The sequence below is a fragment of the Podarcis raffonei genome, chromosome 1, assembly GCF_027172205.1.
Source record: "Podarcis raffonei isolate rPodRaf1 chromosome 1, rPodRaf1.pri, whole genome shotgun sequence".
Taxonomy (NCBI): Eukaryota; Metazoa; Chordata; class Lepidosauria; order Squamata; family Lacertidae; genus Podarcis; species Podarcis raffonei.
The window spans coordinates 54317213-54344535 of record NC_070602.1 but is presented as its reverse complement, the minus strand read 5'-3'; the positions used below and the strand labels follow the sequence as shown (position 1 = coordinate 54344535).

Sequence of the window (27323 nt, the reverse complement as noted above, 5' to 3'; positions counted from 1 at the left end):
TTTTCTTGTTTTCTTTTATTCTGTAACTTTCTGTTTTTTTTGTAAAACTCTAATAAATATTTTATAAAAAAACAAAAAACAAAAAACACATCATCTTTCTTTTAAACTTGTGCAGATTTGAAAGTTCTTATTCTTCAACCTAATTAATTCCTTAAACAATCAAACAATCAAAGAAACAAGCACAAGCCAGGTTGCAAAACAAATCAAGCTAGTCAACTTTAAAACCTAACAGATGGGAAACAAATGCCAAAGAAAACATGTCGTACTGGAGAATTTAGAGAGAGAGAGAATGCTAATCTTGAAAATAAAAGACAAATTAATTTAAGTACAAATTAACCATTTCTTTCGAATCATGCCAAGACAGAAAAATGCACTTCTATACTGGCAGTGTTAAAATTAACTCATTCTAGAAAAAGGTATTTAAATATACCTTCCTGAAGAAACCAGAGGCCTTTCTCCTGGGCATGGTCGGCCAATTGGTGCCAAAGAAGGATAGAACTTTCTTTATGTACGCTACAACAGCAGCAAGAATACTCATCGCAAAGTATTGGAAGACACAAGATTTACCCACCCTGGAAGAATGGCAGATGAAAGTGATAGACTATATGGAACTGGCAGAAATGACTGGCAGAATCCGAGACCAGGGAGAAGAGTTGGTGGAAGAAGATTGGAAGAAATTTAAAGACTATTTGCAGAAACATTGTAAAATTAATGAATGTTAAAATGATGTTGGATTGAAATCAAGCGGCCTCAGCAACAAGGTTAATAAGAATATGTAAAAATGGATTGATATTGGATGAAAATATAAAGTTATAATATGTTGAGATATAGAATTAAGATAGAAAGAAAGCGGGTAAGGATTTGCTGAATTAACCATGTGAACGGGAATACAAAAAAGGGAGGTGTGAGGAGGTCGGGGAAATAAGTAAACGAAATTTAAGATATGAAAAGATTGATTTGTTTTTAACTATTTTTTATTTATTTTTTCTGTACTCTGTATTTTTTATTTTGTAACTTTCTTCTTTTTGTAAAACCTTAATAAAAATCTTTTTTAAAAAAATAAAAAAATTAAAATTAACTCATTCTAAATCTCACCCTATTATACATTATTATTTACTGATAAGAACCAGCAGAACACTGTCCCACCCAGTAAGCATAACAGTGTCTTACCATGTGTAACTTATTTTCCTGGGTTTGGTTATAAAAGGGCACAGAAAGCTGCCTTATACCCAATCAGATCATTGGTCCACCTAGAGCAATTTTGTTTTTACTTACTGGCAATTTCACTGAGACTTTTCCAAGATGCCATGAATTGAATCTGGGACCTTTTGCATGCAAAGCAGTGTACTGCCAGTGAGCCATTGCCCTTCCCCATTCCTGTTAATCTGCTCACTAAGCATTTCTGCTGAGGAACAAGGATGGAGGTCATTTTTACCAATTATTCACCCTCTGCAGCCCACACCCCCAAAAAACCCCTACTTTGGAAGGGTGGTGCACTCTCTGGAGCAGTGTTTGTGACTAAAAGGGAAAGGGGCAATCAGCCAAAATCACCTTCCACCACCCCTTCCTCCAGTATAAGCCTCGGCTAAATCTCAGCCCCTTCTATTTGCCAAAGCGTCACAGTGGATGCAACTAGCATTGTCCTGATTCATGAACTGAGAGTAATTAATCCCTATTTGTTGGCTTATTTTTACCATTTTTCTTTCTCCTTAATGACTGCATGGTTTGTTGTTCTTGTTCTTTGGTACAATATACTTTTATTGTGTTGTGGAATGTTGAAAACTCAATATGCTAATGAAAATTAAAGTTACATAAATTAAGAAATTTGAGATGGGTATCTATAGAAGAACAAGAATCTCTTATTATTATCCCCAAGGAATCAGCTGACCTCCTCTATCTCATGGTGATGCTGAATAACTGTGTACGACATCCGGGCAGAAACAGAACATAGTGAAATTCCATGGCAGATGCCATCAAAGTGTAAAACTCATTTTTTTCTGGAGACAAATTTAATCACAAGCTATCTGTTTGATCCAATGGCAGATGATTCAGTTCAAGAAAGTGCGGACTAGAAACTTACAGCTTTGCCTCTTTGAAATGTCTCCTCAGGTTTTGGAATTCCAAAATACCTTATCTTGTTGCCAAAGAGAAACCAGTGGCAATAGCAATTCTCCATTAATCCACTTTTGATTTCTGAATCCACTTTTGATGTATGGATTTTGTATTTCTGAATTTTGTTTGGACAAAGTTTGTCCCTACTGCCACCACCAATTCCTCTTACAGAAGCTGAATAGACCTGGGGTCAGCAAACTTTTTCAGCAGGGGGCTGGTCCACTGTCCCTCAGACCTTGTGGGGGGCCGGACTATATTTTTTTGGGGGGGGGAATGAATGAATTCCTATGCCCCACAAATAACCCAGAGATGCATTTGAAATAAAAGGACACATTCTACTCATGTAAAAACACACTGATTCCTGGACTGTCCGCAGGCCAGATTTAGAAGACGATTGGGCCGGATCTGGCCCCCAGGCCTTAGTTTGCCTATCCATGGACTAGACTGACAATTGTTTCTTAATTCAATGCCACATTCTTTAGCACACCTACCCTCCCAGCATAGGCCCCTGAGGTGGCTATCTCACTCTCTTCTGTCCTGGTGTGGTGGTGAAGAACCTGTTTCCATGTAGCAGTGTCTGCCCTATCCTGAAAACATCTGACAAGTAACAATGGGAGGCATATTCCTTATCAACTCACCATTAGGAATACAGAAGGACAAATGGGACACTCACAGTTTTTATTGCACACTGGTAATTGTAGCACAGTAAGTGCTGACAGCATCACTTAAAAAAAAAAAGGATTGCCACACTTTTTGCTCTTGCCTGGCCTTTATGCCTCTGAAACAAAGCAGCTTTCCCCATCATCACATCCATAAGCTAGGCAATGCTGTACTCCATCAGTTCCTTTCCTATCTGCTATGCACTTCTCCAAGTAGCAGGAACTAAGGGAGGTAAAAGAAGGAAACCCTGATAGGATCAGTTGGCTTCCCGATCGTCACTGCTGCTGTAGGTCTTGCTTGTGGTGTGCCCAGCACCGAGGCAAAGAACATCCTTGCCTCTGCAGGTTGCCTGTAGAGAGAAAAGAGGAAGATGAAGAGAGTCCTGAATAATGGCTAGCAGCTTCATGTGAGTGAGTGCTCCTTTGGGGTTCACAAGTGTGTGCTTAAGAATGCTGCAGCCCAAGTGCTTTCCCATTCTGCATGCTCTTCCAGCCCCAATCGGTGTGTCAAAATAACATACCCAGACAATACTTTCTCCTCCAGTTCAATGTAGGAAGTTCCACTGAAATGGTCTTTAGCAATTTTGTTCTGCTCCATTATCTCCTGACTCTGAGCCTGCAAGGTGGAAAAATAATAATCATGGTAGCAAGCAGTGAAGATGTGCTTGATAGTCCCTAAGCAAGGCTACCCAGAACCTTCCCTAATGTGTGATGAAAACTTACCTGGGTGTATGTGAGTTCTGCATTCCCCAAGGCCGACACTCCCCATTTTGCCATATGAGGCAAGCTGGGAAGTACCATCCCACCCTGCCACTTTTGCACCATCCTGCCACCACTGCTGCAGAATTGGTGCTGGCACTGGCACCGATTTCTGGCAAGATGTCCCCAGAAATTGGTACCAATGCTGGTGCTGCTTTCTCCCCAATGGCAGAGGTGCCAGCGAGGCAGGGCGCTGCCTTGGGGACTTCTGCCACCCGAGGCAGCTACTTCACCCTGCCTCATGGGTCAAGCCTGGCATTCTTCAACAGTGTTGCCTTTCCTGCACAGTAGTTATTTGCCCAATATGGGAGATACTTTCCACATTGTAGGAGGACAGAATGACCATGCATGTGTGAGTGCTGTAGGCACCACTTGGAGCCAAGGGAAGGAATGAAAGGGGTCCAGCAGTCAGTTCTGGGGCATAGGCCTCCCCCAACCCTGCTAAGCCCTTATTTTGCTTACCTGTGTGTAGTATCTCCGTTGGGCAGTCCTGGTTGCAGTGGTGGAGCTGGCTGGTCTCACAGTACAGCCTCTGTAAGTATTCTGAGAGGAATGTTATTTACCTGCTCCCACCTCTTTGTTCTTAGCCCTGGCTGTCTGTTATTTGTACAAAGTAATCCCTTTCAGCAAATTGTTCAGGTTCCCTGTTATAAGAATTCTCTGTTGTGTGCTGCAGCTTGCAAGGCAAGAGGGTTGACTGGTGTAGAAATGTGCTTCACATCTTGACATAAGAACTGTGCTCCTTTGTGGGTCCTTATATAGTCCCAGAACTGTGCCATGATGGAGTTCAAGTGAGTCAGAATCCCACCTTCAATAACCCTCTGCATGTGTTGAGGTTCTGCGTTAACACATGAGGGAGGGCTGCAGGGGTGAGTGTGTGGTCTCCAGTCCACCACCAGCGATCTTTGCTTTCTCCACAATTCCTGAGGGAAACTGTATAAAGCAGGGAACCTTCTATACAAGACTTCCTCAAACTGGGCCCTCCAGATGTTTTGAGACTACAATTCCCATCATCCCTGACCACTGGTCCTGCTAGCTAGGGATCATGGGAGTTGTAGGTCAAAAACATCTGGAGGGCCGAGTTTGAGGAAGCCTGTTCTATACCCATGAAGACTGATAACACATTTTACAACTCTGGAACAAAACAGGATTCTAAAATGCACAGGGAACCTAAGCAGATGGAGAAGGCTCTCTGCTTCACACAGTCACTCTTGAACACATGGAGGGCCACAAGATGGGCAATGGGACTAGAGATGACACACTAGTCTCCTTGTCCCCTTGTTTATTACATTGACCATGAACCTGCGTGCCTGAAGAGGATTAATGAAGTTGGTGGTTGGAGGGGAAAATGTGAGTGGAAGTGTTGAGCTCTCCATTGATTACAACAGATTGTTTCTACTTAGTGCATCACAGTAATGCTCTTGTCAGACTGGGACTGACAATGAAGTGAATATAAGCTGCCAAGTGAGTTTGCCACAGCCCTAACATTCCCCCACTGTACTAGCAGTTTCTGCCAGTGTGTGCCACAAGACTACTGGATGTTGTTGGGCTGCAACTGCTACCAGCTCCAGTAAGCATGGCCAACAACCATCCTGTACTAAAATATTATAAATCCACTGTGTTGCATCAGTGCAAAGAAAATTACTAGTGAAGTCATCCCCATGCAGCAAGTATAACTCAATTATAAAATATGCACAATTAAGTAAATAAATATTACACCCCCCATACACCATTAAACTTTAGGGCTGCGGTCCACAACTCACCTATGCTTGTTTCATCACATGCTTCCACACAAACAAAATTAAGTACATCATTTCAATTGGTTTGTGGATCATATGCTGTTCATTGATATTTCTTGATCTAATGCACGCTGGGGGAAAAATGTTTTGCAGATCATTTGTCAATTATTCTGCTGAAAATTCCTGGAGAGCCATGGAACTGACTCATTCAGTTAGTCCATTCAATAGAAAAGGCCCCAGTGGGAGTAGCAGATTGCAAAGCTCACTACAAACATCATCTGCCTGGGACATGTGATCCAGCCAGGGCATGCAAAATAATGCTCCTTTATTTTTAGTTCTCTAACTGCAGGGAAGGACTTAAATCCTAACCCTGAGTCTAAAAAGTTCACATCAAGACTTTCAAGCTAACATGAATCACACCCTGGGCTTTTAAAACACAAAAAGAGAAATGTGAAGAGACAAACTACTGAATACTTAAGAGTGAAAGCAATTAAGCAAGTCCAAAATGCTTTCAAAAGGACCTTGAAACCATCACAAAACAAATGGAAGTTACTACATAACAATCAAAATTGTTATAAATTGTTATAAAGTGTATAAAAACCAAAGGTGACATGGCCATGGTAATACAGGATGCTGAAAAAATCCCATTGCACATGACATTATAAAGGGTATAAAATGTTTCTAATTTAGGAGTGGGCCAAATTGTTTTCCTCAATTTTGTTGTCAGTTCTTGGTGGGGAACATTTTGGTAACTTACAGGGGGATAAATAAGGCCGTCTCGTCCTCCATCATTTCCTCTGTCTGTCTGTCTGTCTGTCTGTGTATTTGAGCTTTTCCAACCCCAAGAAAGTGTTAGATAATCTCTCCTCCCCTTGGATAATTTACGTAAAATGGCTTCCCCAGTTTCTCTTTGGAAAATTTCAAGTTGCCCTTTTACCACATATCTAGTAGGGACCACTGCAGTAGTCCAGTCTGAGGAAGGGTGGTCAATTAATGCACAGATAATGGAGGCCAAGACCATCCTCTCTAGGAAAGGCTACAACTGAGCAAAGCTGGAAGAAAGGCTTGACTAGCAAACATCACCATCCAGGTATCAGGAGAACGCACTGGATTCCAGAGCTCCCCAAACTGTGTACCTGCCCCCAACTTTTTTAAATGGAAATTTATCTCCTGAGCCAATCTGAGGCTCAGAAAATATGCTCACACCCTGCTTTCAAAATCTTTCCTTGAAGAAATAAAACTCTGCTGCTTTGCAGTAAAAGCCCACATCTCATGGGGGACCCTCTCGTTTCTAATGGAATTATGCCTCAGGGCCAAGGAAAGCAACAGAAAAATTTCAGTGAAGCATCTGCTTTGAAAAGCTGATTCCTGGAAAACAGGCTGCAGGAAGGAGGGGGCTGCCGAAACTACAAGTCCCAAAGCTTCTTGCACCAACAACATCTAGCATCCAAATTGCTCAGCTACCCTTAGAAAAGTTCACGTCTCAGGGTCCTGGCACCTGGGCTGCAAATGAATCCTTCGGGGCTGGAAGGAAGGAAGGAAGGAGAGAGCCTTCAGCAAAATCTCACTACACCCACCATCAGAAAATGGGGGGAAAGATTGGCAGTTGTGGAAAAGAATATTCAGGGACTCATAGTGGGAGGTTGAGACAGCTCATGGGAGTTGGGTGGTGGTGTGATAAATTCTTTGGAATTGTGCAAAAAATCTTTGTGAAGCCAGTGTGAGATCTGGACCCAACACCACCCTCCCCCCTGCCCATCTGAATACAGATGAATTTACAAGAACTCTTATTTCTTATTACAGGAGATATAAAAAAGAAATCATATGACACTTCTTCGTTATTCGAATAATGCGTGTGATACGGGGGTGGGGAATCTCTCCATTGCATTACAATACAGTGGTACCTCGGGATAAGAATTTAATTCATTCTGGAGGTCTGTTCTAAACCCGAAACTGTGTTCTTAACCTGAAGCACCACTTTAGCTAATGGGGCCTCCTGCTGCCGCCGCGCCGCTGCTGCTGCATGATTTCTGTTCTCATCCTGAAGCAAAGTTCTTAACCTGAGGTAATATTTCTGGGTTAGCGGAGTCAGTAACCTGAAGCGTATGTAACCTGAAGCATATGTAACCCAAGGTACCACTGTACTTGTTCAAAGACATGTAAATCCGCACTGGAGGTAGAAACTGCAGGGGGGTGGGGATCTATAATATCTTCCAGTAGTGAGAAGCAGTGATGCAGTTGTAGGGTCTATGGTTATCCAGTGTTTGATTGGACAACATTTACTTTTTCATCTTGCATTGCAATTGCTATGTAGCTTCACAACGCCTGAGATAATCTCTATCATGAAATGAGACTCAAACGCATCCTACCTATACCTCTCCAAAATGCATTATGCACCTAGCAGGCAGCATGGGAATGTACACATGACCTCAAACAGTACTAGCATACAAGAAGGTGCAGCACAAAACTTTCTCAATCAATATTATTAATGTGATAGTATTGGATTTGACCTCTTCTATCCTTGGCAATCATTTCTGGAAAGGCAGGTGTGTTACTGGATTCTGCCATTTTACCCATTCATGTCCTACAGTCCGATTCTGAACCGGCAAAACAATAAATTTCCTAATGAAGGCTATAATGTGGGAAACCCTGCTCATTGCTTTTAATCAGCTGTAATCACTCCTCCATTGAGAAACTATGGCAGAATCAGCAGGAGTTCTTTCTCTATCTGCACATGCCAGTAGCATTATTTAATGAGCTTAGACTAACATCAGCCTTGAGTTCTCTGCAAATATGGTGTTGCAAGTGAATATCTTACTAGGAAACCTAATTCAGATCTGTTTCATTCCCACAGAAACTGAATATGCTGAAATACGTTAATTACTACACTTTAAACTATTATTTATTATTGAAAGGGCTTTAGGCATTTCTTGCAATAACTGAGCACCAAACCTTAAATATACTCTGCTTGTTTTGCTACTCATAAGACAATCTTACCACATTTAAGAATAACTATGTGATTGTTGACCCCAAATGGTTATGTTCACATTTCAGGTAATTCTGAGTAGTGGATACAATCCTCTCTTTTTTAAAAAGCACATATTCAATAGTATAGGATGTTCCATTCACGCCAAGGTATACGAATCCTGAACTAGTCAAGTTAGTGGGTTTGCTGAAAGCACGCTCTATGTGTATGGAATCCAAATAGTACACATTTATTTGGTTCAACATGAAAAGAAGCTTGTGATCAGCAGCCTGATTCCTGTCACCTGTGGCAAGTAGGTTTGCAAAGAACTGCCTACAATACACATCCACAGCAAAAGCAGAGTGCACAGTAAATAGAACCTATAATCAAATATCCTGAACAGTGCAATTGAGGCTGGCCTTGGCCATAAAGAGGAAGCAGTCAGAAACAGGATTCTCAAGCGATTCCTACACTTTCCCAGCTACGCTTCTGATGTAATGCCCAGCATATTGACTTATGCATCTCTGCCGTGTGGGATGAATAAAGTAGACAAGCATCTCTGCTGGGGGGGTTACCAAGCTGCTGCTTCAGATGTTACACTGAAACTGTCGAAAGAGGCTAAAGGCTTGATCACACTTTCTCTTTCTGTCATTCCAATTGATAAACCAACACAGCAATCTGCAATCTGAAAATCCCATTTAGCCATGCACCTCTCTAGAGGAGATGTTCAAAACTTTGTTTGTTTATTTATTTCATAAAATCAATACTTGATTATATTAAAAACAACAACCCTGAAAGTGGCTTACAAAAGATTATTTATACTATGAGTCAGTGACCATGGCTTTCGTGAATGGGGAATGCTCTTTGACATTTCCAGGGCCAGAGCATGAAGCAGAGCTGCCAACTGTCTCCCCTGCTGTTTGCCTGGCCATAGAACCCTGAGCTTTGGCACTGGAAGCAAATGATAATTGTAAAAGGTTTCTATTTATTTGGAAAAAACATCTTATCAATATGATCACAGATGATGCTGTGCTATTCCTTTCTGTTCCTGAAACCTCATTACCTGCTGTCATGCCTCAGCTTGCTATATATAGCAAGATATCTTTCACTGTTAACTTCATCTAATTTGAGTGAGTGTATATGCACCCTGTCAAACCTACAATGGCAAAGTCAGAAAACAACTAGCCTGAAACTCTGTACTACCTACCCACCAACCTTCCAATCAGCAAGCCCAAGAGGCTCAGTGGTTTAGACCACAACGCCACCCACTCCCCTGAAGTAAAATGAGCACCACACCCCATAGTTGCCTTTGACTGGACTTAACTTTCCAGGGGTCCTTTAGCTTTTACCTTTACTACCTACTTTAAATACCTGGGAGTGAACATACCTAAGAATTTATCTAAACTATAAAAATGGAACTTTATGCCCTTGATAAAAAAATTAACAACTAAGCTTAAAAAAAACTGGTTAATGCTAACATTCTCATGGCTGGGCAAAGCTTCTATAGCAAAAAATGATGCTATTACTGCAGCCATCTTTACTTATTCCAAGTCTCACCAATAAGCATACCCATATTTCATGTTAATAGCTGCCAAAAAATATAGGGTCAAGAACAGGAGGTGGCAACCTAAGGCCCATGGGCCACAAGCAGCCCAAGGGGGTTGTTTAACTGGCCCATGGACCCCGCTCAGTTGGCTCCCGTGTGCCGTGCTAAACCAGCGCAGAGCAGAGCAGGGACCGCCTTCCATGATTCTGGCCAGCTTCCCATTGGCTGCAGGAAGCTCCTGCAGCCAATGGGAAGCTGTGCATGCTTCCTCTGCGCTGGAAGGAGTGCCAGAAATAGTGTTTGCGCATGAATGCCTGCATGTGTGCGTGCACACACTCCGGCCCACTGCAGAGTCTGCGGGACTGTGAACCGGCCCAAGCCACAAAAGCTTTGCCAACCCCTGGTCAAGAAAGAATGGTCACAAAAGGATGAGGTATAGTGATACCTATCCTAAAATGGTATAAAGACTCTGCTCACTTGCACAATAACCTTTTGATTTTCCAAGGCTTACGCCAGCTCCCATGGTTAAAACTGGAGGATGATAGAGGTCACGGCATTATGCTTTTATTCCCTTATCAGAAAATGGTCAACAAGACACCAGCAGACATTATTAACCCCTTTCTAAAATCAGATTTGACCACATGGAAGCAATGGAGACTGAAACGTTTACCTTTTGATTCCCCTTTGGTTTCAATAACTCTTTCTTTCACACAGCAGCCAAATCAGCCTCATTTGCTAGGTGGGAAATGGTGGGAATATATAAACTCAAAGACTTCTGCACTGAACAAAAGCCCCTTGCAGCTCCAAAAATAATTTTTATATTGGGAGGTAATATGTCTCTGGTTATAGATACACCAGATTATACATTTTCTATATCCAAATATGAAGACTCAAGCATTATGCAACTTAGTTTTGAGCTACTCAACAGAACAAACCCACTGGGAAAGGAAATCATCTCCCAACTATATAAAATCCTCACAAAATTGGCTACCCTTCCTCTCACTTCATTAAAACTAAAATGGGGAAAATATTTTTTTGAGAAGAATTAGAGGAACAAATCTGGGAACAAGCCTGGAATAAACTACCACTTGGATCAATCTCAATCAGAACTCAAGAAAATACTTTAAAGATAGCACATTGCTGGTACATGTGCCCAGATAGATTATATAGAATTAGTAATAACACATTCAACCTTTGCTTGCGCGAATGCAATTTATCTAGTACGCATGTGATTGCTTTGCCCCAAAATTATTCCCTTTTGAGAAAAAGTTTTTCAAACAATTAATCAAATGATTGAACAATTGCTACAACCAGACCGAAAATTAGCCCTGCTATCTTATTTTACTCTTCAGATTAAGAACATAACCAATAAAGACATTGTTCTCCACTTACTAACTGCAGCCTGAGTAGCGGTTGCAAAAAATAAATAAATTAAAAATTAAATGTTGTTGTTGTTTAGAAGCCTGGATTTCACAAGTATGGGACGTTGTGCTTAAGGACTAATTAACCATTTCACAAAAGGAATATTGATCTGGGAGGGAAAAGACTCACGACTTCTATACAACATGGTATCCTTTTATTGACTTTGTTAAGACAATCAAACATGGCTTTCACCCTCCATCAACTCCTGAAACCTTATGGAGAGACACTTTCATTTGATTGCCTTTCTTGGAACGTCTCAAACTACAACCATCAGCCACTACTTTTCTTTCTTTTCTGTACAACTACTAAGCTCTGTTTTCCTAATATAGGTATGTTTTGTTATTTGAAAGTAACTATCAATTTTTTAAAAAAGATAAAACAGTAAAATCAAGAAAAATCCACAACTATACTTTTAAAAGCATGCAAAAGTAAAAATACTGAAACAGATTAAAATTGCCTGAAGTTTCTAAGCATCTGGGTAGGCTGGTCTAAACAACATTTTTAGCAGACGTTGAAAGAGTTCTGTGAAGGCCTAAACCAGGTCTGTGTGCCAAACTCCAGCTCTTTAGTCCCTGTGCCACAAGCAGGGATGAGGAGATCAATCTATTCCCACATCAATCTGCAATTTTTCAAAAAAAAAGCATCATGACTACTGAAAGTAAGCTGGTTGATACAGTAGTGTCATTAGCCAATATTGACTGCTCTCAGCAGCCAGCCAGCCCCTGACAGACACACACAGAAACAAACCATATTACTTTTTATCAGAATTTGGAAGGCTATTATGCACAGAAGAGGGAAACAAGTTCTTCCAAATCCTTGGTTAGAGGAAAAATAAGTTTTGGCAGACACTCAGAACCACACACAGGTGCTGAAATGTCCTGCCTAAACAATTTACAGGACTGAAATATAGGCAGACAAACTCTCTCATGCACACATGTTCAGAGTAATTAAGTGGATTATATGTTTTTCGATACTCCCATAATGTTATACCAGTACATGGAGTGGGATATCAGAGCCACAAATTCTTCCACAAAGTCTAACAGCTCTGAAATCCATGCCACAGAGTAACTGAGTCAATAAATATGAGAAGTGTGGAGCAGTTCTCCTGGGATTTGTACTAAGAAACATCCAGGGATCAATGAAGATGAGCCAAAGTACTAGCATGCAGCCACCACTGCATGTGTGTGTGTAATATTTTTTTTTTAATTATTGCTTTTTAGCTGTTTCTATTTTAGCTGTAAGCTACCTTCAGTTGAAAACAGTATGGGTGAGGAAACCATGCCACAGGTCTGTCCCAATCAGGAGAACTTGAATAGTTGCATTTATTGCTGAACAACAGAACTTACTATACAGGCACCCCCTTTGTTGGGTTTCAAGTCACATTCTTATACTGAGGCCAGCGAGCGGACAGAGATGTCTCCACCCAGTGCCCATTACCTGATTTGCTTCCACATGCTGAACTCCACTTCACTGGAGCTGCTATCTGTCACTTGCTCATGTGCAACTGCTGCCTGAAATCTACACACCTCAGCTTAAGTTTTCTAATCAGAAGAAAGCTGGTCTGAGGTATAGCTCATCAAACAGGACTACTTTTCAAGAAGCTACAAGATACCCAAGGATTGTGGCTACCATCATGTCTACTCAGCTTCAAATACTAGCACTCCAAGGTGGAGTAAATGGTAATGTGTACACAGCATAAGATTCCAACTAGTTCCCATTGAGTTAAAAATGAAATCACATGGAGAAGGGAGGGGAGATCAGGCATGGCTCTTAAAGAGACAGTTGACACACAAGGTCCATTAAACCATACCCAGGGCTTACTTACTTAAATATTCCTACACAGCCCTAATTGATCACACTCTACTTAAAGCAATTACTTCATTGCCTGTAAAGTGCTTTAATATAATAGTGCATGTAAAGGCTTGCTACTGCTAAAGTGCACCACACTATTTAAAGAATGCTTTAACAGCCTTATTGCGGAGACAACCCATGAGAAGAAAGAAAGCAAGGAAATCTGACAACCATACAGAAGATACTAGAGCTTAAATTGTTCACCAGCTTTCCCTTGGCACTATTTAGATTTAAGGAAGACACACATGTTTGCAATGATGCTCTCCGTAGTTTGCATTTACTTTGCATTATGTAATGCAAAATGTAAACACTCTGCAGCTGCAAAGGCAATGGAAAATTAGACCCACTAAGGTTCCATTGTCCTGTTGATACCAGAATGCTTCAGATAAAGAGACTTAGAGTACAGCCTGCAGCCCATTTGTCTTGCTTGCTGTAGTATTTAAAGAGATACAATTACATTCTACTTTCACATAAACAGTAGGGCTAAGCCAGCCAAGGAAGCACTTTTAAGCCACATTGATACCAATAGGGAAATTGGGCCTAATGAAGTAGTATCTCTTACACTGAAACCCACGGGACTTCAGATTGTTCTCTGGATTGTGCCTAGCATGTTTTATGGATAGCTGTTATTTTGGGGTGATGCGATTGGATAGCAATCAGTAGACAGCAATCGGATAAGGAAGATAAAGGATGAGAGCAACAACTCATATTTCTCCTAGTACTGAAAATCACACACATTCATTAGAATAATGAAGAAATATAAATTGTTATCCCTACCACATTGATCATCAGATACATTGCCAAATGCACAGAACTCTGAGCTAGTCCTCCAAACAGCTTAAGAAGCTCAAAAAGTAATACAAAGATTTGGACAGCATGTAACAGCAATAAGCTAGTTCCACCAACTAGGAGTTAGGGAAAGAACCATGCAAAGATGTAAAGCATGAGTAGGCAAACTAAGGCCCGGGGGCCGGATCCAGCCTGCGGACGGTCCAGGAATCAGCATGTTTTTACAGTTTTTACATGAGCTTTTATTTTACATGTGTGCTTTTATTTAAAATGCATCTCTGGGTTATTTGTGGGGCATAGAAATTTGTTTATTTCCCCCCTTCAAAATATTGTCCAACTCCCCTCAAGGTCTGAGGGACAGTGGACTGGCCCCTGCTGGGAAAGTTTGCTGACCCCTGATGTAAAGCATAGCATTTGAAATGGAAAGGGAACCTTTAGAAGGAAGTATGGATAGCAGCTGATGGTTTGGCAACAATTGTGGTCTGCCCCAGTTCTGATCTGTGACTACCAACAGGAAGGAATGACATCTGTCATGTTACTTTCCCCAAAACCAAAGATGCTTCACACATGTAAGCTCACTGCTTATGTTCAGTAATGGAAGCTTCAAATGTTAATGAGCCTTTATAGTAGTTCTGTGGTAGAGCACATAATCCCATGTTCAGTCCTGAGCATCTCTAAGTAGGACATGAAAAACTCCCATCTGAAACCCTAGAGAACTGCACAGTCAATGCAGTGTCTTTTTTTTTTTTATAAAAAAAAGGAATACAGTGGTACCTCAGGTTACATATGCTTCAGGTTACATATGCTTCAGGTTACACACTCCGCTAAACCAGAAATAGTGCTTCAGGTTAAGAACTTTGCTTCAGGATAAGTACAGAAATCGGGCTCCGGCGGTGCGGTGGCAGCGGGAGGCCCCATTAGCTAAAGTGGTGCTTCAGGTTAAGAACAGTTTCAGGTTAAGAACAGACCTCCGGAACGAATTAAGTACTTAACCCGAGGTACCACTGTAATTTATTTCAGTTATTTTTTAACAGTATCTGTATTTCACCCAATAACCAGCTTCTCACATTCGACTACAAGAAAACCAAGTGACAAATGATATTTTGACTGTCCCCCAAGTGGTTCTTTCCTTCCATTTCAGCTGATTGGCGCTTGTCTTGGCATCAACAGGCAAGTACAACAAGCAGGGAGGGATATTGGAATTGACTGTCCTTCTGAGCATTGTATGGCATCAACATGGCACTGGGGCACTCTTACCTCTTACTGCCAGCCAGCTTAAAGGATGGAGAAGGGTTGCCTTTTCACCCTGGAAGCAAACAGGTGCTTCCTCAGCCTGCCTTTTGGTGAGCAGGCCAGGAACAGCAAGGATCAGGTAAGGTTGTGCCAGAGTGGTGTCACTCAGACATCATCATGATTTTTATGATTGATGGTGTTTCATTCCTACCTCTTTATACATTCTGGAGTATTAGCAATAAAGTTGTGGCCCTTTAAACCCATATCTTGTTTCATGGACTTATCTCAAGGCAAAAACAAAAGCAAGGGAAAGCAAGCATCAGTGAGATTTTGATTAGTTTACCTAAATGCAGCTATGTTACATAAGCTTAAAAGGAATTACATCGGGTTCCCTATTTATTACTGAGCCCAGTTCAAGATCTTGGTACCTTCTGCTGGACTAATTTTCTCATAGCCTAAGACTTCAGGCAGCGTTCCTTTTCTATATTCCACCTTTAAGAGGAGTGTATTATATAGAGAGAACCTTCTCGGTGGTGGCACCACTCTGTGAAATGTCCTCCTGGCACTGACAATAGAATCTTTTCTTTTTTCTTTATGCTCCAGTTAAAAATCTTTTAATTTGCCCAGCTATTTTGGAGGATAGTATTTTAGCTGATTGGATGGTTTTATTCCTCTTAAGGGTACTGTACTGTTGGTTGCTTGGTCCCTGCTCCTGCCAACCTAGCAGTTCGAAAGCACGTCAAAGTGCAAGTAGATAAATAGGTACCGTTCTGGCAGGAAGGTAAACAGCGTTTCCATGCGCTGCTCTGTTTCACCAGAAGTGGCTTAGTCATGCTGGCCACATGACCCAGAAGTTGTATGCCGGCTCCCTCGGCCAATAAAGCGAGATGAGCACCGCAACCCCAGAGTCAGTCACAACTGGACCTAATGGTCAGGGGTCCCTTTATCTTTACTGCTGGTTTGTATTTCAACCCAACGTGTCACTGCACAAAAACATCTATCATATTTCAGCCTATGCAATAAATATTTTATTGTTTATACCATGTTTATTCCAGAGCTCACAGCTTAATCTTCTTTTCCCCCTTACAATAACTCAGTAAAAAAATAGACGTTTAATGGAAACCTTGTAAAAGATGACTGAATGATCAGAAATATTAAGCAAACTGTGCTCAAAGAATTTAAACTTACTGTACAGTCTGATTCTATGCATATCATTTATATTGATGTCAGTAGAATTTACTGCCTAGTATGCTTAGGGCTATTGCCTTAAGACTTCAAAAAATGAAAGATGCTTGATAAACAATATCAGAAGCAACTGCCAGGCACAAAGGACAACAGATCTTCTATATTTTGTGTGCAGAGGAAATGATTTCCATGGATGCAGCTTTCTTTCTTTTCCCTAATTCTGCTTGACAAAATGCACCTGCCAAAACTTCTTCTACTCCATAGCTATTTAAGATCTAAGAGCACAAAATAAAATATTGGGGGAGGGGGGACAGGTAAATCCCACCCACATAATCAATCATGTGACAAGGTGCATGCAGACCATTTGAATGGCAATGCTCATTAACTTTGAGGGAGTCAGCCTCCTCAAATATTTTATTGGGGGTCAAAGACTCCTAAGCCCCTAGAAGTTGGCTTCTATGGCTAAGAGTCCTATACACCTGCTTCCCCCAACCTGATGGACTCCTGTACAGCTCCCACCAGCATGATGGGACTCTAGATGGGTTTAATGGGAGCTGAAGTCCCAAACATTTGGAGGGTACCATGTTGGGTAAGTCTGCTATACACTGTCACGTTCTAATTTCTAATAAATCAAGGGTCTGAGATGTTTGTTACCGATGGGTGCATGGTTGAGGCATCACCAAACTGCAGCACTATACATTAGACTCCTCATAGAAGTATGAAGAACAGTCACCTATCAAGATTGTATCGAGTCTTTGATATCCCTTTTAGCCCAGGCAAGATGAATACACACACTCTACGGTACTCATCTGCTAATTGCATTATTAAATAAGCCCTTCCCCATAAAAACTCAGGCCGAAATGAACTAGTCGGTCTTCGTAGATGGAAAATGTGTTTCCCAGAAAGGAGTCAATTGGAAAGAGAATTGAATCCTTCTTAACAACAGGTTAACAGGGAAAGGAAAGCAGGATAACATGATATGGAAGGGGGGGCAGGAAGAAATCCACAAACTAACCATAACTATTTGATTACAGTCCTATAGCATGCCACGGCAACAGGAGAGCCTCAATTGCTACTGCAAAAGTACTGGTAGTGGCCCATTAAGATATCTATTAAGATAAACACCAGGAGAATCCTCTTGGTTTCGGCTGTAGAAAGCCTCTTTGCTTAATATTATCACTTTAGCAGATTGCATTCAGGTCAATGACATTTGAATGTTTTCCAGTCTAGCATGCAGAAAGCCAACTGAAATCTCCAAGACTACCTGATATCAGCTTCCTCACTCTCAGACCTGACAAGGGAATTAATGAGCCACTGCCTCGCATCTGGAGGTGATGACCCTGCTGATTGCATCGCACATGAGGGAGCCTTGTGTGCTGGGTCAAGGCTTGACACCTGTGGATGTAGGCAAAGGAAAAAGGACAGAACTGCCTTTGCCTAAGCAATAAGCTCCTCTTGTTGAGGGGTCCTCTGGTTTCCCATGTAGCATCTCAAATATGCAACATGAACTTTTCAGACATTTATTTCTGAAATGTGTAAGGAAGAAGATGCAAAATGAATTTGGGGATGTCCCAGAACACTTCTTATGCATAATAAAATAAAAACGGAGAGGAAAAACCTGCCTGTCGTCTTTAGGCTTTATGGGGTGAAAATCCCATAAATTGCAAGTGCTGCATCATTAAAATGCTTCCTGGCTTCTGAAAGTTAAGCTTACACCAAGCTGCATGAATCCTGCTGCTGCAGGATAAATACTGAGAGATCCATTTGTTCAACAGCTATGTCCAGGCTCTGAATCTCTGTGGCTTTTCAAGACAAAGGAGCATTAATGGTTTCCTGTTTTTCATAGCTATGATTATAGATTAGGGGTTATCAGAGTAAACCAGGAACAAACAATACAAAAAACTCCATTAGTTTTAATTCTAATTTTTAAAAAATGAAACAAAAACCAGTCAAACATATTGCAGCAAATGATAAACGGACTTTCCTTCCATCTGCCAGTACACTTTCCCATTCTCCCAACCCACAGTGATGGTTTTGTTCCTTGGCTTGCAAAATCACAAGTGAAGGATCTTTTTATACGTGTTTCTGAATCTGCATTAAGCCTGATAGGCATTGTAGTCTGCCCAGAAGTTACAGGGATAAAGATTCTTCCCACGCAGGTTTGCTGTTGTTTCTAATTGTCAACAACAGCTACACTTCACTCGCCTGGAGCGATCCAATTAACATACCACCACTACAGAAAATATTGTAATATTTTCAGTGTCTCAGCATGAGGAAAGTGTCTCATATTCCTCTTCTGCTGTGGAACTTGAGCTCCCAGTTAGGGCTCTAGTCTAGAACATTAACAGTTTGGGATAGGAACAGGAAACAGGCAAGCTTTTCTCTTTCTTCTTTTTGTAGTGAGTTCTGTATAAATATTTGTTGTTGTGAACCAGATTAAAAAAGACAGGAAGAAGGGAGACAAGCTCTTCTAGAGAGTGGGACACACACACTAACACACACACACACAAACCACACAACATGCCCTGAAATATCACTATGGCAACATTTATACAATGCACAGAAAAAACTGCAGCTTTCTGTATTTGCTTCCTTGGATACCAAATGCAAATGCCCCCTCTCTTGGTGTGTGTGTGTGTTTAAGCCTTTCTTTAGTCTGCAACAACATTATTTCCCATCCCCTCTCCTTTAATCAGTACAAATGGATCATATACATACTTCTGCCACATTAATAATCAACCACATATTAGCTAAGCAAACACACAGCCATCACTGCAGGAAAGTGAAATGAACAGCTTAGAGATTTTCTAGTAACATGTGTACCCTTTCTGCTGTTGCATGAGGGTTATGCAACACTATGAAAATTTACCAGTCAGTGCATAAAATATGTTGCAAGTCCTTTGATCAGTCTAGGAAGGTCAACAATTACCTTTTCAGGGAGAAAAGTTGCTTCCTTTTTGTAAGCTTAAGATAAATCACAGCCCAACATCACATCTCTCAGCTTTTTGCAAAGTGAAATAAATCCTGCTTAAAGAGAAAATGGGCTGTCCACACTAAAGGGTCTATTGCTATAAATAATGGCTTGCAGGATCAAGATCCCCATGGCTAGTAAACCACTGCCATTATCAATTAGCAATGTTGTTTCTCTAAAAATTAATTGAGTTGGTCTTTAAATAGGTGCCCACATCTTGAGAAAAGGATCCACATTAAATTCTGCTTACAGGATTTTGCATCACTGGTTATTCTTATTAATGGACCAAATCCTCTTTAATGTGAAGACACATTAGTAGAAAGATATATTCTTACACTGCAATTCTGCAGACTATACTCTCTCATTCAAAATGCCCTGTAGATAATTTTAACTCCCCCAAAATGCATATTTAATGCCTTACAGCAACTCATTCCTTATTCTAAAGGAACAAGAGGAGAAACCTTTGCAAAATTCAAGTTATAGCCTTCAAGTCCCTGATAATACATGTACATATCAGAATATATTGTATGCATACACTGTTTTTATACTGCCAATTTTTATGGAATGGAATGTAGAGCTATCTCATCATAAACTGTCCACATTTCCCCATAACTCAAAAGTATCAGGACAGAGATATGTAAATGCTATACATATATAGGACACAGAGAGAGAGAGAGAGAAGGGAGAAAAGGAAACTTTCTAAGATATATTCATAAGATAAACATATACTATTATGATGTTGGATCTTTCACTGGCTTTCTGAAAAGGCAAAGCAAAGGACTAACCTTCTACCCAACAGAAACTACATACACCTCAGAAGTGTGAAACCATTGCTTCCAAGATTTTGATGGTAAATATTTTGCATCATTAACTATCAGGCGGCTAAGAATCATTTTCATTTTTAGATTAGCTAATCTTGGATCGTCCAAGACCAAGCACAGCAAATGAAACAAGCCTTTTAGAGCCAGTGCTTGTTCCTTTTCACTGGCAATTCATGCATTTCTTTTTTTATACACAAAATTGTTCCCTATTCACACACTCCAGGCTGTCACTTTCCTAGCCGCCTGATGTAATTGCAGAATTGCTTACCCCTTTATCCTGAAAAAATAGGAAGGCATCTTGGCTAATTATCAGATGCTGATGAATGTTGCACTTATATTCTGACACAGGCAATAGAAAACAGAGTCAGCCACATAAAATTTCCACTCAGGCGACTATGGAATCAGTGTTGCTCATCCAACATAAGGAAGGGGCAAATCAAGGTTTTTGAGCATGTTTTAGGTGCTTCCAACATTTCCCCTGAGCAATACTGGAATGCACACCTGAATGTCAAAGTCCCTCCCATTACAAGATGGAGAGTACTAAACTCCAGCCTGAGCCACATGCTTTTAGCTCCCATACTAACTGGATTTAGCATCTCTGCAAGCACGCAGTCACTCCTACACAGCAGTGAGGTTTGTTCCTGTTGCATCCCCAGTTTGTGACCATTCCCACACACATACTTAGTGACATTTCAGGGCTTAGGTACTATCCTTGTAGCTTCTCTGGCCCAGCATGAAATAGTGATGGCAGTACCCTACTGTCAAATGGCAGGGTGGCTTTGCCTAATGATCTCTGGTTTATGGGATAACAGCAGAGTGATCCTGTGGCAAGAGGATTGATTTTTCCACACTATCTTTGCCTTCTCCATCTCCTTTCGGGACTTGTTTGGCACCAGCATAATATCCATTCATGCTCCATCATTGCTGCCGCAAGAACTGTCCATAGCAGGACAGCAATTTATGACAGAATATGCACAAGCAGGATAAGGGGGAATCAACCAGTTTCCTAGATTGACTAATATATCCCCCCCCATGTGCACCTACAATAAATAATTGCCTGAAAACACAATTCAACTTGTTTAATTAAGGGAAATATGTAAAGAATGGAAGTGACTCTTTGCTGGGTGTCTTGTTAAAGGCATTGCAGTATTAGGACCCGATTCACAATTCCCTCCATGTGTATATGTGTGTTTGCGTTAAAAAATATCTGATGGACACACTTGGAAGCTGGGTCAAAGGTTTGCTGCTTTCCAAGTAACTAACACTCAAATCAAGGGCCAAAGCAGGGGGATGCCTTTGAAAAAGAGATGCTCTGATTTCCACCCCCATCTTTCTAGCAGGTGATTCAAAGTATATCTCAGAATTATGTCTAATGCTTATGCTGCTGGGTAGGAGGGCAGGCAGTTGGTGAAGCAACTTCAGAAGTGATTGTCCAAATGGAAAGAGGAGGAAAAATAATAATGAAGAGTTCCATCTTCCAGTAAGAAAGAAACAGAGTACTGGGATTGGAGGGAGGGGTGAAAAGTTCATTGAAGTACAATATTTTCCCATTGCCCCCTACATCTATTTTGATTTGCTTTACGTTTTCACCTGAAGTCTTTCAGAGTTATTCTCTGCACATGGAGGCAAACATGGTAGTATGAGTCACATGTGAAAAAAGGAGTCACATTTAGCAAGAAGGTGGTGGTGCACACAGGCAAGGAAGGCAAAGAAAAAGAGACAGATCCCTTTATGGAAGAAATAGCCCCCAACTTTTCTTGCCATTCTGCTGTAAGTCAAGCTAAATCCTGGCTCTTTTCTGATTTTGCTTCCGCACTCTACATCCATGTACAGATGAGATCTTATCCTTTGGGGAACAGAGAGTTACTGTTCTTAAGTAGACAGGTTATCCAGCCTATGCTCCCCATCAAAGAAATAGGCCACAATTATTGGCTCCCCCACCGAGTTAGGTGAAGACCAGTCAACACTAATGCGCTGTTGGCATTGGCACAGTGAGGGGTGAGGTTGTGATCCAATGCACACTTACTTTGGTGCAAGTCTCCTTGAACACTTATTTCTGGGTAAACATGCTGGGGATCAAGCCGTTGCCCCCTGCCCCCCAGTCCTAAAGGACCCGCTGAATTCAATGGGCCTCTCTTCCAGCTAGAAGTCGGAAAGCTGAATGAGCTGCAAACAATCACAGAATTACTAATAGTAGCTGAGATCAGATAGTGACGTCTCTGCTGATGGACCCATAATCTCGCTGCCAAAGGCATGTCCTGGGGGAGCAGGAAGGATTTACCCAGCAAACCACAGCCAAAAGGAGCTAAGAGGTGTAGAACGGAGTGCGCTTGTGGTGTGTGTGTATTTGGGGGGCAGCTCCCTAAATTATCTTCCCTCAATCGCCTTTTGTAAGCCATGGGATGCCAAAGGCACAGCCTCCCCTTTCCCACCTGCTCGCCTTATTACCATATTCCCACGTTCATACATCATGTCTGCCCCGCAAGGTCTGCCAGGATGGTGCCCTTTACATAGGATCCCTTCGATTTCCAATCTCCGTCTTCCCCAAGTCTCTCTCTCTCTGTCTCTCTCTCTCTCTCTCTCTCTCTCTCTCTCTCTCTCTCTCTCTCTCTCTCTCTGTGTGTGTGTGTGTGTGTACGTACATCAAACTCCTCAGGCTGTCATGAGAGACCTGGCAGCCTTCGGCCAGTGAGCGAATCAAGCAACGCACCGTCACACACTGCAGGGGCTTTCCGAAGGCAGAATCCCTTCTCAAGGCACAGGCATCACCCAGAGAGCCGCAACGTCGGAGCAAAGCTCGCTGGCACAACCGCCCCCCCCACCGCAAAGAGAGAAAACATTAAGCTAGGATGGAGTTTCGCGGTTCTCCCTCCCAGCCCTGCCAACCACCCCCAACCCCAAGGGGGGGGAAAAACCCAGTTCAAACTCCATCACATGTGTCTAATGGCAGGCAACAAGACACGGGGAGCAGAAAGCGAGAAGAAGAAAAATGGCACTCACTGTCTTTGAGAAATCGCCCAGAAGGAGGGAAATATCCAGAATGAAATTCCGATGGGGAAAAGGGGGGGAAAAGAAAAAAAGAAAAGAAAGGTGTGGGGGAGAAACAAAGGGGGGGAAACAGAAAAAGACCACGGAGGGCAAAACTACATCATTTCGGCAGCAAATCCAATTTGACGGAAAGGAAAAAAGAAAGGAAATTCAATATCCATCTGCAATTTTCCATCTAGAGTTCAGTCCAGGCGGGCTCGGGCTCCAATCCACCGCGAGTGGGCTGCTTCCGCGGCACCTTCCTTTACATGGTGCGGCTCCCTGCTCGCCTCCCCCCGTCGCTCTTAAGGACGTGGCTGCTGCTTCAAATGTCCCCGCGTCTCTCAACTTGCGCCTTCGTCGTCGGGGGCCGAAGCGAGGCGGGCAGCTGGCTTCTCTCTCCCGCTCGCTGCTCAAAAAGAGCAAGCGGAAGGTCAGGTCTCTCCGCGCCGCGGAAGGGGAGTCTTTCTCCTCGGAGAAACTTTTTTATTCCAGCCTTGGATCTTCTCCGGGGATGCTGGATCCTCCCCGCCCGCCCCCCCCAAACTCCCCTTTTCTTCCAATCCTCAGCCACCTTGGAATCCCTCTCGGTGAGAGAGAAGCGTTTTTGGCTTCTGCGGAAGGTTTCCCTTGCCTCCGCCGCCACCAGCAGCAGCAGCGGCAGCCCCGTCTGTCTGAAACGGCCGCTGTTTGGTTTAATAACACGATTTTGTTATGTCTGCTCAGCTCCGGCCAAGCGGCTCCTTCTCTGCGAGCGGATCCATGTGCGTCCACGTTACATCGGGGGTTCCCACGGCCGCGCTTCCCGTGTCTCCCCCTCCGCCCTCCACCGAGGCGCGTCCCCTTGCAACATCTGAAATTATTTTCTCAGAAACGCCAACTTTGGGGCTCTTCTTTTCTTCTCTCCCTCTCTGCCCCCCCTCCGCTGCTCTCACGCTCTCCCCCCTCGCCGATCCCAGGATCTGATTAGATTTCCAATCACAACCCAGTGCGCAATCGGATTTCTGATTTCAGCCAGGAGCAAGCCAGCAATCCGGAGCATCCGCGTCTTCTCCTCGCCAAACTCTCCGCGTTATTATATCCGTTCGCCTTGCCTCCAACTCCTCTGCATTCCCCCCTCCCAGAATCGCACATCAAATGCAAAGAGATGCTGATGGTGGCGGCGGCGGCGGCGAGCTTGGTGGCGGGAGGAGGAGAAAGCAGGGAGAGAGAGAAAATAAAATTCCCACCAGCTGTTAAAAATCCATCATCATCATTTATTTATTTTAAAGGAGAGTCCGCTACCAGGGTGGGTGGCTTCGAAAGCCCCCCTCTCCTCGCACGTCCTGCTATTGCTTCCCGATCCTTCCCGGCGTGCAAACTCCCCTTGCGGGAGGCGTCCTCTTCTCCTCCGCGCTGGATTTCACCAGCCCGGAGCTTCCCTTCCTCTTCATTTCGCCTCCCTCTCCATCTTTGCACAGCCAGCCTTTCCAGGACCGACGATGCCCGTGATCAAGTTGTTCTTTGGGAATATGGGGTGGCTGGTGGGGGGGGGTGAGTAGGAGAGAGAGAGAGAGGCGCGCGCGCACACTCCAAACACCCTTAAAATAAATGTAAAGTGGGGGCGGCGATGATGATGGCCGTGATGGGAGGGGGCTGTGTTCCCTGGCACCCCCTTCGCTCCCCGCCCCCCACCGCCGCCTTCCTCCTCCTCCTCCTCTTGCAATTTCGCGGCAAGCCAAGCGAGGAAGGCGATCTGGCGCCCGGCTCTCTATCTCAGCTCCACAAGTTGGACTCCGCGCCCGCGCAGCAGCGCTGGGCGGTTCTCCCCGCCTTCCGGCACATGTCAGTCCCGCTGGCACATTCCTGGGAGGAGATCGGACGCGGCTCCTTGCAGCCCTTCCATCACACGGTCACACAATTGGGCGGCTCGCTCTCCGCCCTGCCAGCAGCTCCGCCTTGATCTCTCCCTCCCGCCTCGGGGAAGGAAAGGAAGAAGCCGGAGATCCAGTTGCAGGCAGCGCGCTCGCGCTCTTTCGCCTTTTGCGCTAGGCAATGGCACCCCGAGATTTGGAGATAGGGCCCCGGGCCAGCCTTATTGCTTACAAGCTTTCCTGCTCTTCGTCGATCTCTCCCCCCCCCCCCCGCTTTACCTTCATCTCTCTACATCGCCCCCCCCCCTTGTGATCAGTAAAATACAATTACCCAATTACCTCCCATCATCTTAGCACTGATTGGTCAATTGCATTAGCACTTGATGTCAGGACAAAAGGCGCTCCTGCGATAGGGCACTGCTGCCACCCGGCGGAGAGCTGGGAAACAGCCTTGGGTCTGTTAACCTCAAGGAAACTTCCGAAAGTGGGGAAGGAGTAATTGAAAAACAAGGGCTCATCTTGAGGAAAGGAATGTCAAAACTCATTTTCTTAAAAGCCTGCCTGCAGTGTTCACAGGTGCACGCCTAGCCACGGAAGGGGGGGTGGCAGGGGAATTAGCCAAGGAAAATGAGAGTGCACAAGGCATGTTGATGCTTTCCTGCCAGATCTCTCTCTCTCTCTCTCTCTCTCTCTCTCTCTCTCTCTCTCTCTCTCACACACACACACACACACACACACACACACACATTTTATTTACAGCCCCATGCCTTGCATGTTTACTCAGAAGCCAGCCTCGCTTTCTTCGACAGGAGTTTCAAGTAAATGCACATAGGATTGCAGCAACAGTCTCATTAGGGCTCCAGTGGTTTCACATCCACCTCTACCCAATGTAACAAAAAAATATAAACCACCAAAATATCTTTAAAGGCCTTCAGATCGTGGAGGATCAGTGGAAGGGAAGGCTACCTGATAAAGGTGAGATTGCATGTATGCCCCACCCCAGGGACTGCAACTCCCATTATCCCTGACCATTGGATATGCTGGTTGGGGCTGATGGGAATTGGAGTCCAACATCTGGTGGGCAACAGGTTCTCCACTTGGGATCCAGATATGAGGAAGGAGAGAAGGGACTTGCTCTAACCCAGACTTCTGGGAATAAGATGACACAGTGCTGCATGTTTCACTGCAGTTGTTACAAAGAAAGAGACCTTCAACACAGTCCTTCTACAGAACTGGTGGACTTGTTCCCACGTTTGCTCAACAAACCCCATCAGCCTCAGACAGCATGGACAATTGGCAGCGATGCTGGAAGGTGTAGTCCATCAACATCTGGAGAGCTATAGTTTTCTTATCCCTATTCCAGGACATGATCACCATCAGAGTAGTACAGTATCTCCCCAAATTCCCAGTTAAGATTTAAAGTTTTCTTTCTGAATATATTACAGGAAATATACATTGAATGGTAAATATGCATAACAGCTAGTCATTGTGCACATTCACCGGGCCTCACTGAGAATGTGCATATAATTATTCCATGATGAGGGAATGTTGCACATTTTCCAGTCACCAAAATACAATCCCCAAAAGGCTTTGAGGAATGCACATATCTTGCCGAATTTTGTCCATTCTCTGGCTATTTTGCATAATCTCCAACAGGGCTTGGGCAATACACATGTCTTAAATGCATTTTGTACATGCTCTGGGCACATATATTTTATTATTATTTATTCAAATTATATCCCTCTTCCTCCAAAGGAGCCTTTTTTGCAGCTCAGTCCCCTTTTCACCACTTTCAACTGTTCTCTGAATTATTTATTGAATTTAAAAAATAAAAAATAAGCATATTTATCTGGAGCCCCACCCTTCTTCCTGCTGATCATTGGGCTGGTATGTTGTGGGTAGTGTAAATTTAAGCAGTGGGTCAGAAGCAGCCTGGAAAGTGCAGATTGCACTAACAAGAAATAGAAAAAAAGCATGCTTATTAGAGACTACGTATGCTGACTGGAGAATGAACATACTGTTAAGGACTATTTACAGAAATACTGTAAAATTAAGGAAAGATAAATGGTGTTGGATTGAAACTGAGTGGTTTCTAGCTGTAATGATATTAAGGAACATAGAAGGGGGAAAAAAGGGTTTGAAAAATAAGGTAATGTTATAAGCTGTAATGCTTTAAATGAAGGATTTGCTGAACTAATAACTTTAATTGGGATACAAGGAAGAGAAGTATGAGGAGGTCTGAGAAATTTGTTATTCAAAAGTTTGATTCATGAACTGTATGTCTTTTTTAATTTTTTTGTTTGTTCTGTTTTTGTTTGTTTGTTTTAAAAATTGGAAAATCTAATAAATATTCTTAAAAAAAAGAGAGAGAATGAACATACTGCCCAATGG

At 42.9% G+C, this 27323-nt stretch overlaps 1 protein-coding gene across 4 annotated transcripts in view; it reads right to left on the bottom strand.

The window, feature by feature from the left end:
- The window catches only part of LRRC4C (leucine rich repeat containing 4C), a 625819-nt gene that overhangs the window by 109975 nt on the left and 488521 nt on the right, over nucleotides 1-27323 (bottom strand). For 2 of the 4 annotated variants that reach the window (XM_053387690.1, XM_053387706.1), the window contains exon 1: nucleotides 23053-25185. The exons of the other annotated variants lie outside the window; for them this stretch is intronic. The gene's annotated coding sequence lies outside the window, so the exon portion shown is untranslated. Of the gene's footprint in view, nucleotides 1-23052; nucleotides 25186-27323 lie in introns of those variants that run through there. 4 annotated transcript variants of the gene reach the window in all.